Source organism: Schistocerca serialis, chromosome 6, assembly GCF_023864345.2.
Source record: "Schistocerca serialis cubense isolate TAMUIC-IGC-003099 chromosome 6, iqSchSeri2.2, whole genome shotgun sequence".
NCBI classification, from domain to species: Eukaryota; Metazoa; Arthropoda; class Insecta; order Orthoptera; family Acrididae; genus Schistocerca; species Schistocerca serialis.
In genome coordinates, this window is record NC_064643.1 from 502,809,208 (window position 1) to 502,817,719 (window position 8,512).

The 8,512-nt window shown below is 41.9% G+C and overlaps 1 pseudogene; it reads left to right on the forward strand.

The window, feature by feature from the left end:
- Positions 1 to 7,830: 7,830 nt before the first annotated feature.
- On the forward strand, positions 7,831 to 7,948 carry LOC126485307 (5S ribosomal RNA; annotated as a pseudogene).
- The last annotated feature ends 564 nt before the right edge of the window (positions 7,949 to 8,512 follow it).

Here is an 8,512-nt window from a genome sequence, read left to right on the forward strand (position 1 = left end):
TGGCATATAACCATATTACCTGCAATACTGTAAGATCGTGTATTTTAATTGCTGTATACAGGGTGATTCAAAAAGAATACCACAACTTTAAATATGTGTATTTAATGAAAGAAACATAATATAACCTTCTGTTATACATCATTACAAAGAGTATTTAAAAAGGTTTTTTTTCACTCAAAAACAAGTTCAGAGATGTTCAATATGGCCCCCTCCAGACACACGAGCAATATCAACCCGATACTCCAACTCGTTCCACACTCTCTGTAGCATATCAGGCGTAACAGTTTGGATAGCTGCTGTTATTTCTCGTTTCAAATCATCAATGGTGGCTGGGAGAGGTGGCTGAAACACCATATCCTTAACATACCCCCATAAGAAAAAATCGCAGGGGGTAAGGTCAGGGCTTCTTGGAGGCCAGTGATGAAGTGCTCTGTCACGGGCTGCCTGGCGGCCGATCCATCGCCTCGGGTAGTTGACGTTCAGGTTTCATAACTAACATTTTTCGTAGGACTCTCCATACAGTTGATTGTGGAATTTGCAGCTCTCTGCTAGCTCTGCGAGTCGATTTTCCTGGGCTGCGAACAAACGCTTGCTGGATGCGTGCTACATTTTCATCACTCGTTCTCGGCCGTCCAGAACTTTTCTCTTTGCACAAACACCCATTCTCTGTAAACTGTTTATACCAACGTTTAATACACCACCTATCAGGATGTTTAACACCATACTTCGTTCGAAATGCACGCTGAACAACTGTCGTCGATTCACTTCTGCCGTACTCAATAACACAAAAAGCTTTCTGTTGAGCGGTCGCCATCTTAGCATCAACTGACGCTGACGCCTAGTCAACAGCGCCTCAAGCGAACAAATGTACAACTAAATGAAACTTTATAGCTCCCTTAATTCGCCGACAGATAATGCTTAGCTCTGCCTTTTGTCGTTGCAGAGTTTTAAATTCCTAAAGTTGTGGTATTCTTTTTGAATCACCCTGTATAATACTGCCCATTGCCTAAAGTCTTTATTGTGCAACATAACAGAAAAGTGCTCAGTTTAACAGATTCTCAACCACTGTCAAGATCTCACAAGCTGCATCATCATAACCGTCTAACCTGTAATATAGTGTAGTTAATAATTTACTCTGCTTAATAATGGCCATTGTGTAATGTGTAATTTCAGTGATAGGATACCAATTCGATGTACACCAGTCTGTGCACCTGGATTGTATCTTTGCTTATAACATTCGCTTACCTAAGAACCAATGTCCCTTTCAGACATTACGATACGATGCGATATTGCAGTGAATGTGTTATTCTGAACACGATGCTAAGTTCCTTTGTATTTATCCGGCGACACAGGGAAAGCGACTTTCAAGTAAAATGTCGCCCCTCTGCAGGAACATACATAATGGATGAACGAGTACAGGTTGTAAACGCATTGTTGACAACATATGGAAGTTTGCGTCTGGCTGTGAGACGTACACGGATAGCCAAATGGACAGTGAGTCTTCGGCGGTGTTGTTATGATTTAGAGCCATCTCCGAGCAGCTTACTTCGTTTGATAACCCACGACGTACTCACAACGAAAGTCGACACTGAGGTTCAGTCTTACGGCCGAGTATGCGCGACCGAAAGTATTCGAAACTGAACAGATTTGCGAGTTGACGTACACGTCGATGATAACGAAGTAATGGAGAGTCACCTCTCCATTGGGAGCAGCGTGGTCTACGTTAAACTGGTTGAGGACAGAGCTTATGAAACGATTCTCAAAACGACTAGCGACCTTCAATTCAGGCATTCGGATGGACACATTGGCCCTGTGAAACTGTAACAAGCAGGTCTCGGCGAGAGGACGGCCCGTGTGTTCGAGTTGCCAGCAGAGATAGTGATCATAGCGTTGAGACGCTTTGGCATTGTGATAAGCCATACGGCCGAAAAATGGGCACGTTTTTCCGTGTACCCAGTTCTGAATGGGGTGTGCCAGGTGTGCATAGACCTTACGAAACAGGCCCTATTCTATCTAAACATCGGCGGATGCCGACACATCGTAATCTTTGGCAGCCTGCCAAAGACCTGTTCGTAATTCGGGCAAGAGGGGCGTTTCAGATCAAGCTGTATGCAACGCCGCATCTCACAACTGACGACGGAAGAGAAGAAGTTGCCCGATCTAACGGTGTTTCCATTGACGTATGTGGTGGCCGTTCAATCTGTTCCTTCTGATTATCGATTGTCGACGGAAGCGTCGTTTTCCGTCGACACTGAGCAACCTCTTAGATTAGATTAGATTAGATTAGATTAATACTTGTTCCATAGATCATGAATACGACACTTCGTAATGATGTGGAACGTGTCAGGTTAATAAAAGATGTCTGTACAAGATATTACATTACACAAAATATTGCATGACACTAATGTTTAATTTTTTTTATTTTTTCATTTTTTTTTCCTTTCCCTCCCTTCATTTATATCTAAAAATTCAGCCAATGAGTAGAAGGAGTTGTCATCTAGAAGTTCTTTTAATTTATTTTTAAATGTTGGTTGGCTATCTGTCAGGCTTTTGATGCTGTTTGGTAGGTGGTTCAAATGGCTCTGAGCACTATGGGACTTAACTTCTAAGGTCATCAGTCCCCTAGAACTTAGAACTACTTAAACCTAGCTAACCTAAGGACATCACACACATCCATGCCCGAGGCAGGATTCGAACCTGCGACCGTAGCGGTCGCGCGGTTCCAGACTGTAGCGCCTTTAACCGCTTGGCCACCACGGCCGGCGTTTGGTAGGTGGCCAAAGAGTTTTGTGGCAGCGTAATTTACCCCTTTCTGTGCCAAAGTCAGATTTAACCTTGCATAGTGAAGATCATCATTTCTCCTGGTGTTATAACTATGCACACTGCTATTACTTTTGAACTGGGTTGGATTATTAACAACATATTTCATAAGTGAATGTATGTACTGTGAGGTTACTGTGAGGATCCCTAGATCCTTAAATAGATGTCTGCAGGATGACCGTGGGTGGGCTCCAGCAATTATTCTGATTACACGTTTTTGAGCAATGAATACTTTTCTACCCAACGATGAATTACGCCATAATATGATGCCATACGAAAGCAGTGAATGAAAGTAGGCATAGTAAGCTAATTTACTGAGATTCTTATCACCAAAATTTGCAATAACCCTAATAGCATACGTAGCTGAACTCAGACGTTTCAGCAGACCATCAATGTGTTGCTTACAGTTTAACCTCTCATCAATGGACACACCTAAAAATTTTGAAATTCTACCTTAGTTACAGACTTCTGTTCAAAGTCTATATTTATTACTGGAGTTGTGCCATTTACTGTACGGAACAGTATATACTGTGTTTTATCAATATTGATATGGCGACAGGGCACTACAGACGTACATTCTGCGCTGCCAGGGGAACTTCTGGCATCGATTTTGTAATGCGAAGGAGGATCGTGAAGGAGAGGTTAACCACCGCAGGTTTGGTAGTGAGAACCGACGCATTTTTCCTTGATGGCTACGACCCCTATTCGTTGTAGTAACTGAAAAATGATGAAATTTCACATGTAAAAATTTGTGTTTTGTTACGTTTTTGAGCTTCCACTGATATGAGTATGAATTCTGAATCCTTCCTGGTCATGCTGTTAAAGTTTTATGAATTTATTTGTAAACCTATAGACAGTAGAAATTAAAATGTCCTGTGGTGCCTCTCCTGCTCCAAGTCGGCCCGTTTGACGTCCTACCCCCCTTAACAATTGCGAATACATTTACGTCTTTCAGACGTTAGTCAGTTGCCTGGCGATGACACAATAAGCCGAAAAGTAGTTTGAAATAAACAAAAACAGTGTACCTGTTATTCAACCTTAAAGATTTTTGTAAGCTTATGACATTCCTGTGGCGAATTATCAAAATTGTTCATTATTTTCTAGTAAAATTATATGACTTCCTTAAGTTGCGTAACTAGAAAAATTAAAAGAATTTAAGAAATTAAAATGTGTCTCCCACAAACATGGTGGATAAAGGAAAATGAGGTAACTGAAGTAGATATCATATAAATACCTCTGGATCTCTGACATCTTTATACTGAATTGATTTAAATTTCAGGTACGGACTGCGCCATTTTATTCTCCAGCATCGAAAGCTGTTGTTTGATACAGCAATAAACAAATTATAGCTACTTCAGTTATAAAGGTTTAAGTTGGTTTCAGTCCCCGAGAATGTGAGGAAATTATTCCTTTGGCGGGGACAGTGTTATGTTATTTGACACAAGGGTGTAGATTTGCGGAATGCTACATTCTACTACGTTGTTGAGCTACATTAGTTTATCTGCGATGTGTCCCTTATTGATGAAGCCTCTTTCTTTATTGACGTCATTCGTTTGTTGCGGTCGCCTCTGTTCTTCTTGAAGCTAGTGGGCAGACACGAACGTTAGGACTGACTGCAATGAGTAAATTCGCGAGATTTCCATCTGGCTTATTCCTTCCTAAGCCAAGCAGTTTGCAATAACGACATGTAGCGCGATCTACGTCACTGATAGCGTGTCCCCTGTGGCAAATAAGCCAGTAACAAGCGCAGTGACACGGAAATAAACAGACACATGCTGCAGCTGCTACAGCCGTTTGCAGACGATGACCTAAGACTGAGGAGCTCCTGTTAGAGACGATAATGTAGCCGGAGTTCATTCAACTCACCGACAACTATACAGACATATCACAGTTGCCCAAAAACGGCCAAAATCAGATCAAAAGGCCCATTAAAGACGATATCGCCAACGAAACACGTATAAATGAGCGAACACTAAGTGGATATCACTACGCAAACATCGTGCTTATCACAACCTTTCCTTTCTAGGCTCGATAACGTTGCTACTTCGATTAGATCTGACCCTGAGTGTTTTTACCACAGATGGATGACTTGGGGGAGACCTTGGTTGCAAAAGTCAGCTATTTTGGCTGTTCTGGGAACTTTCCATCTTGAAACTCACGTCGTCGTCAGTCTGAGAATGCCTACCACGCAGTGGTGTCGTAATCAGAGGATGGAGGAGGAATTAAAGCACAAATCCTCTGAGTCTTTAATCCGTGTCCTATTACTTTTCAAACTTGTCCCGTGGTCGACGTTCCGACCCCTTTGCTGCGATCTTCTTGAATATTCCACTGGCGTCCCTGAATAGCATTCCGGTTCATTTATAAAATGCTATTTTCAGTTCTTTTCTGGAGAAGTGGCTTTACTCAGTAAAAATCTTGCGGCTGAAATTGGCTAAATGCTGAAGATACGTAATGACAGAATGAGGAAATTAAAAATATTATTGTTGTTGTCCCATCTCTGTTGTTTCCTGGTAGCTGTTTATTTTCCGCGCTAGCTGCGACTGAGTATTTATTTCCGTGACAGCGAGTAACCATGAAGACCGAAGCCTGCTACCTTCATTTTCATTGAAATTGTATTATCGTACTATTATTTCTACGATTTCACGGAAATTCTTTCTATAAATATCACTATGGTTGGCATACATATATTCCTGAAATCCATAAACTGACCGTATTCTTCTTGGTGCTCTGCTAATACTGATTTTATCTTTTGCCTGTATCTTGTGTGACATCTCCTAACGCTGCTATGATATCAGCTATCAACGCACTGAAGCAGGAAGCGAAATACAAGAAATTAGCGACTTGAGGTCACACGAAAGACGCCACTCTCAGCCAAAAACGTGTGTCACCTGCGAAAGTCTGTATGCCATCATAAGCTGGGCAATTGTTTTAATTTCGCGACTACACCGAAGAGAATACCCACAGAAGAAATCATCAGTGTCGTCGAAGGATCTTTGTTGTCTCTTCCAGAGGTTCTAGCGGAGGAAATAACACAGGACTATGAAGAATTCTGCCTAAAGCGAAACCACCCTTGAACAGTATATCAGCGGAGAAAAGAACAGATCTTAGTGAACTCAAGAGAAATGAACACATTGTGGTCACCAGAACGCATAAAGGATATATGTCTGTTGTTTTGGAAACATTTGAACACCACGAGGAGACGGAACAATTACTGGCGAAGACAGGGGGGGGGGGGGTCATGTTCAACACCTACGAAAAGGTATGAAAAAACTTTTTGAGTTTCCTGTTCATCATAAAACAAAATTAATTGTATATGTTTATTAGTTCCTGAAATAGACGCGTCTAAAATCGGATGATTCTTTTTGGTACACCCTGTACTTCCAGTAGTCTGACGCCACTTCATCTGTCACACATACTATATAGGTTCTACCAAAATCTCGTAAAAATGGATGTCTGGTGTGCCCTATAGCAAACGGGATTAATTTTCCAACATTTTTAAGTAGATATTTATCGGAGAAACTGAAGCATTTTACGGCAAAAACAGAATTTCTGTTTTGAAGTATTCAAAACAACTTCTGGAAACATTATGCACGGCGAAAGCATCCCCAACTGTTATAATGGTGAACTTCGATGTCAAACCTTTGGTTGCTATCATATCAATAGCAAATACAATAAAGATAACTGGGATAAAAATGCTCTAAATATATGTAACCTAGCCGAAAAACGCTTGCGGTCGAGTCTGCTGGACGGAATTTGTGTACCCCATCTGTCTGTATTTAGTGTTATCCCACGTGAAAGTGTGAGAATGTTTTCTAAAATTTTCCAATTTGTGTAACTGAGGCGGGACCTAGGTACCAGCCCCCAATTCACCAGAGAAGACAAAGTAAGTACTGTGGAAAGATATCTTCGGTGTGGTGAAGCAACTTAAATCACTTAATAAAAGCAAGTCTTTCCGTCCAGACTGTATACCAATTAGGTTCCTTTCAGGGTGTGCTGATGCAATAGCTCTCTACGTAACAAGCACATACAACCACTAGCTCGACGGAAAATCCGTACCCAAGGACTGGAAACTTGCAAGGGTCACACCAATATTATAAAAGGCAATATGTCCATATCAGTAACGTCGATATGCAGCAAAATTTTAGAACGTATATTCTGTTCGAAAATTATGAATTACCTCGAAGAGAACGGTCTCATGACACACAGTCAACAAGGATTTAGAAAACATCGTTTCTGTGAAACACAACTAGCTCTTTAATCACGCGAAGTGTTGAGTGCTGTCGAAAAGGAATTTCAAACTGATTCCGTATTTCTAGATTTCCAGAAGGCTTTCGACACTCTACCTCACAAGCGGCTGCTAATCAAATTGCATGCTTGTGGAGTATCGTCTCAGTTGTGCAACTGGATTTGTGATTTACTGTCAGACAGGTAACAGGTCATTGTAACTGAGGGAAAGTCATCGAGTAAAACAGGAGTGATTCTGGCGTTCCCCAAGGTAACGTTACGGGCCCTCTGCTGTTCCTTATCTGTATAAACGATTTAGGAGACAATATGAGCAGCAGTCTTAGGTTGTTTGCAGATGAAGCTGTCGTTTACGTCCTAGTAAAGTCACCGGAAGATCAAAACAAGTTGCAAAACGGTTTAAAAAAGGTATCTGTATGGTGCAAAAATTGGCAGCTGAGTCTAAATAATAAAAAGTGTGAGGTCATAAACATGAGTGCTAAAAGGAATCAGTTAAACTTCGGTTAGATGATAAATCAATCAAATTTAAAGCCCGTAAGGTCAACTAAATACCTAGGAATTCCAATTACAAACAACTTAAATTGGAAAGAGCACATAGAAAAACTTGTGTGGAGGGGCAACAAAGACTGCGTTTTATTGGCAAAACACTTAGAAGATGCAACCGATCTACTAATCTGGACTCTTTACCATATAGGGTTAAGGGAGTACATCAAGAAAGTTCAAAGAGGGGCAACACGTATTGTACTATCGAGAAGTAGGGGAAAGAGTACCAACGGCCTTGCCGCAGTGGTAACACCGGTTCCCGTCAGATCACCGAAGTTAAGCGCGGTCGGGCTGGGCTGGCACTTGGATGGGTGACCATCCGGACTACCCAGCGCTGTTGGCAAGCGGAGTACACTTAGCCCTTGTGAGGCAAACTGAGGAGCTACTTGACTGAGAAGTAGCGGCTCCGATCTCGTCAACTGACATACGGCCGGGAGAGCGGTGAGCTGACCACATGCCCCTCCATATCCGCATCCGGTGACGCCTGTGGGCTTAGGATGACACGGCGGCCGGTCAGTACCGTTGGGCCTTCCAAGGCCTGTTCAGACGGAGTTTAGTTTTTAGTTTTAGGGGAAAGAGTGTCACGGATATGATACAGAATTGGGGTGGACATCATTGTAGCCTTATCTCGTTACGGCAAGACCTTTTCAATCACCAACTCCCTCCTCCGAATGCAAAAATATTTTGTTGGCGACGACTTACGTAGGGGGAAACGATCATCATAATAAAATAAGGAAATCAGAGCTCGCACAGGATGATATAAGTGTTCATTCTTTTCCGCTCGCTGTTCGCGAGTGGAAGAGCAGATAATTATTATGAAGTTTCTTCGACGAACCCTTTGCCAAGCACTTAATTGTGATTTGTAGAGTATCCATGTAGATGTCGTTGTATGGCACGGGAAATCACG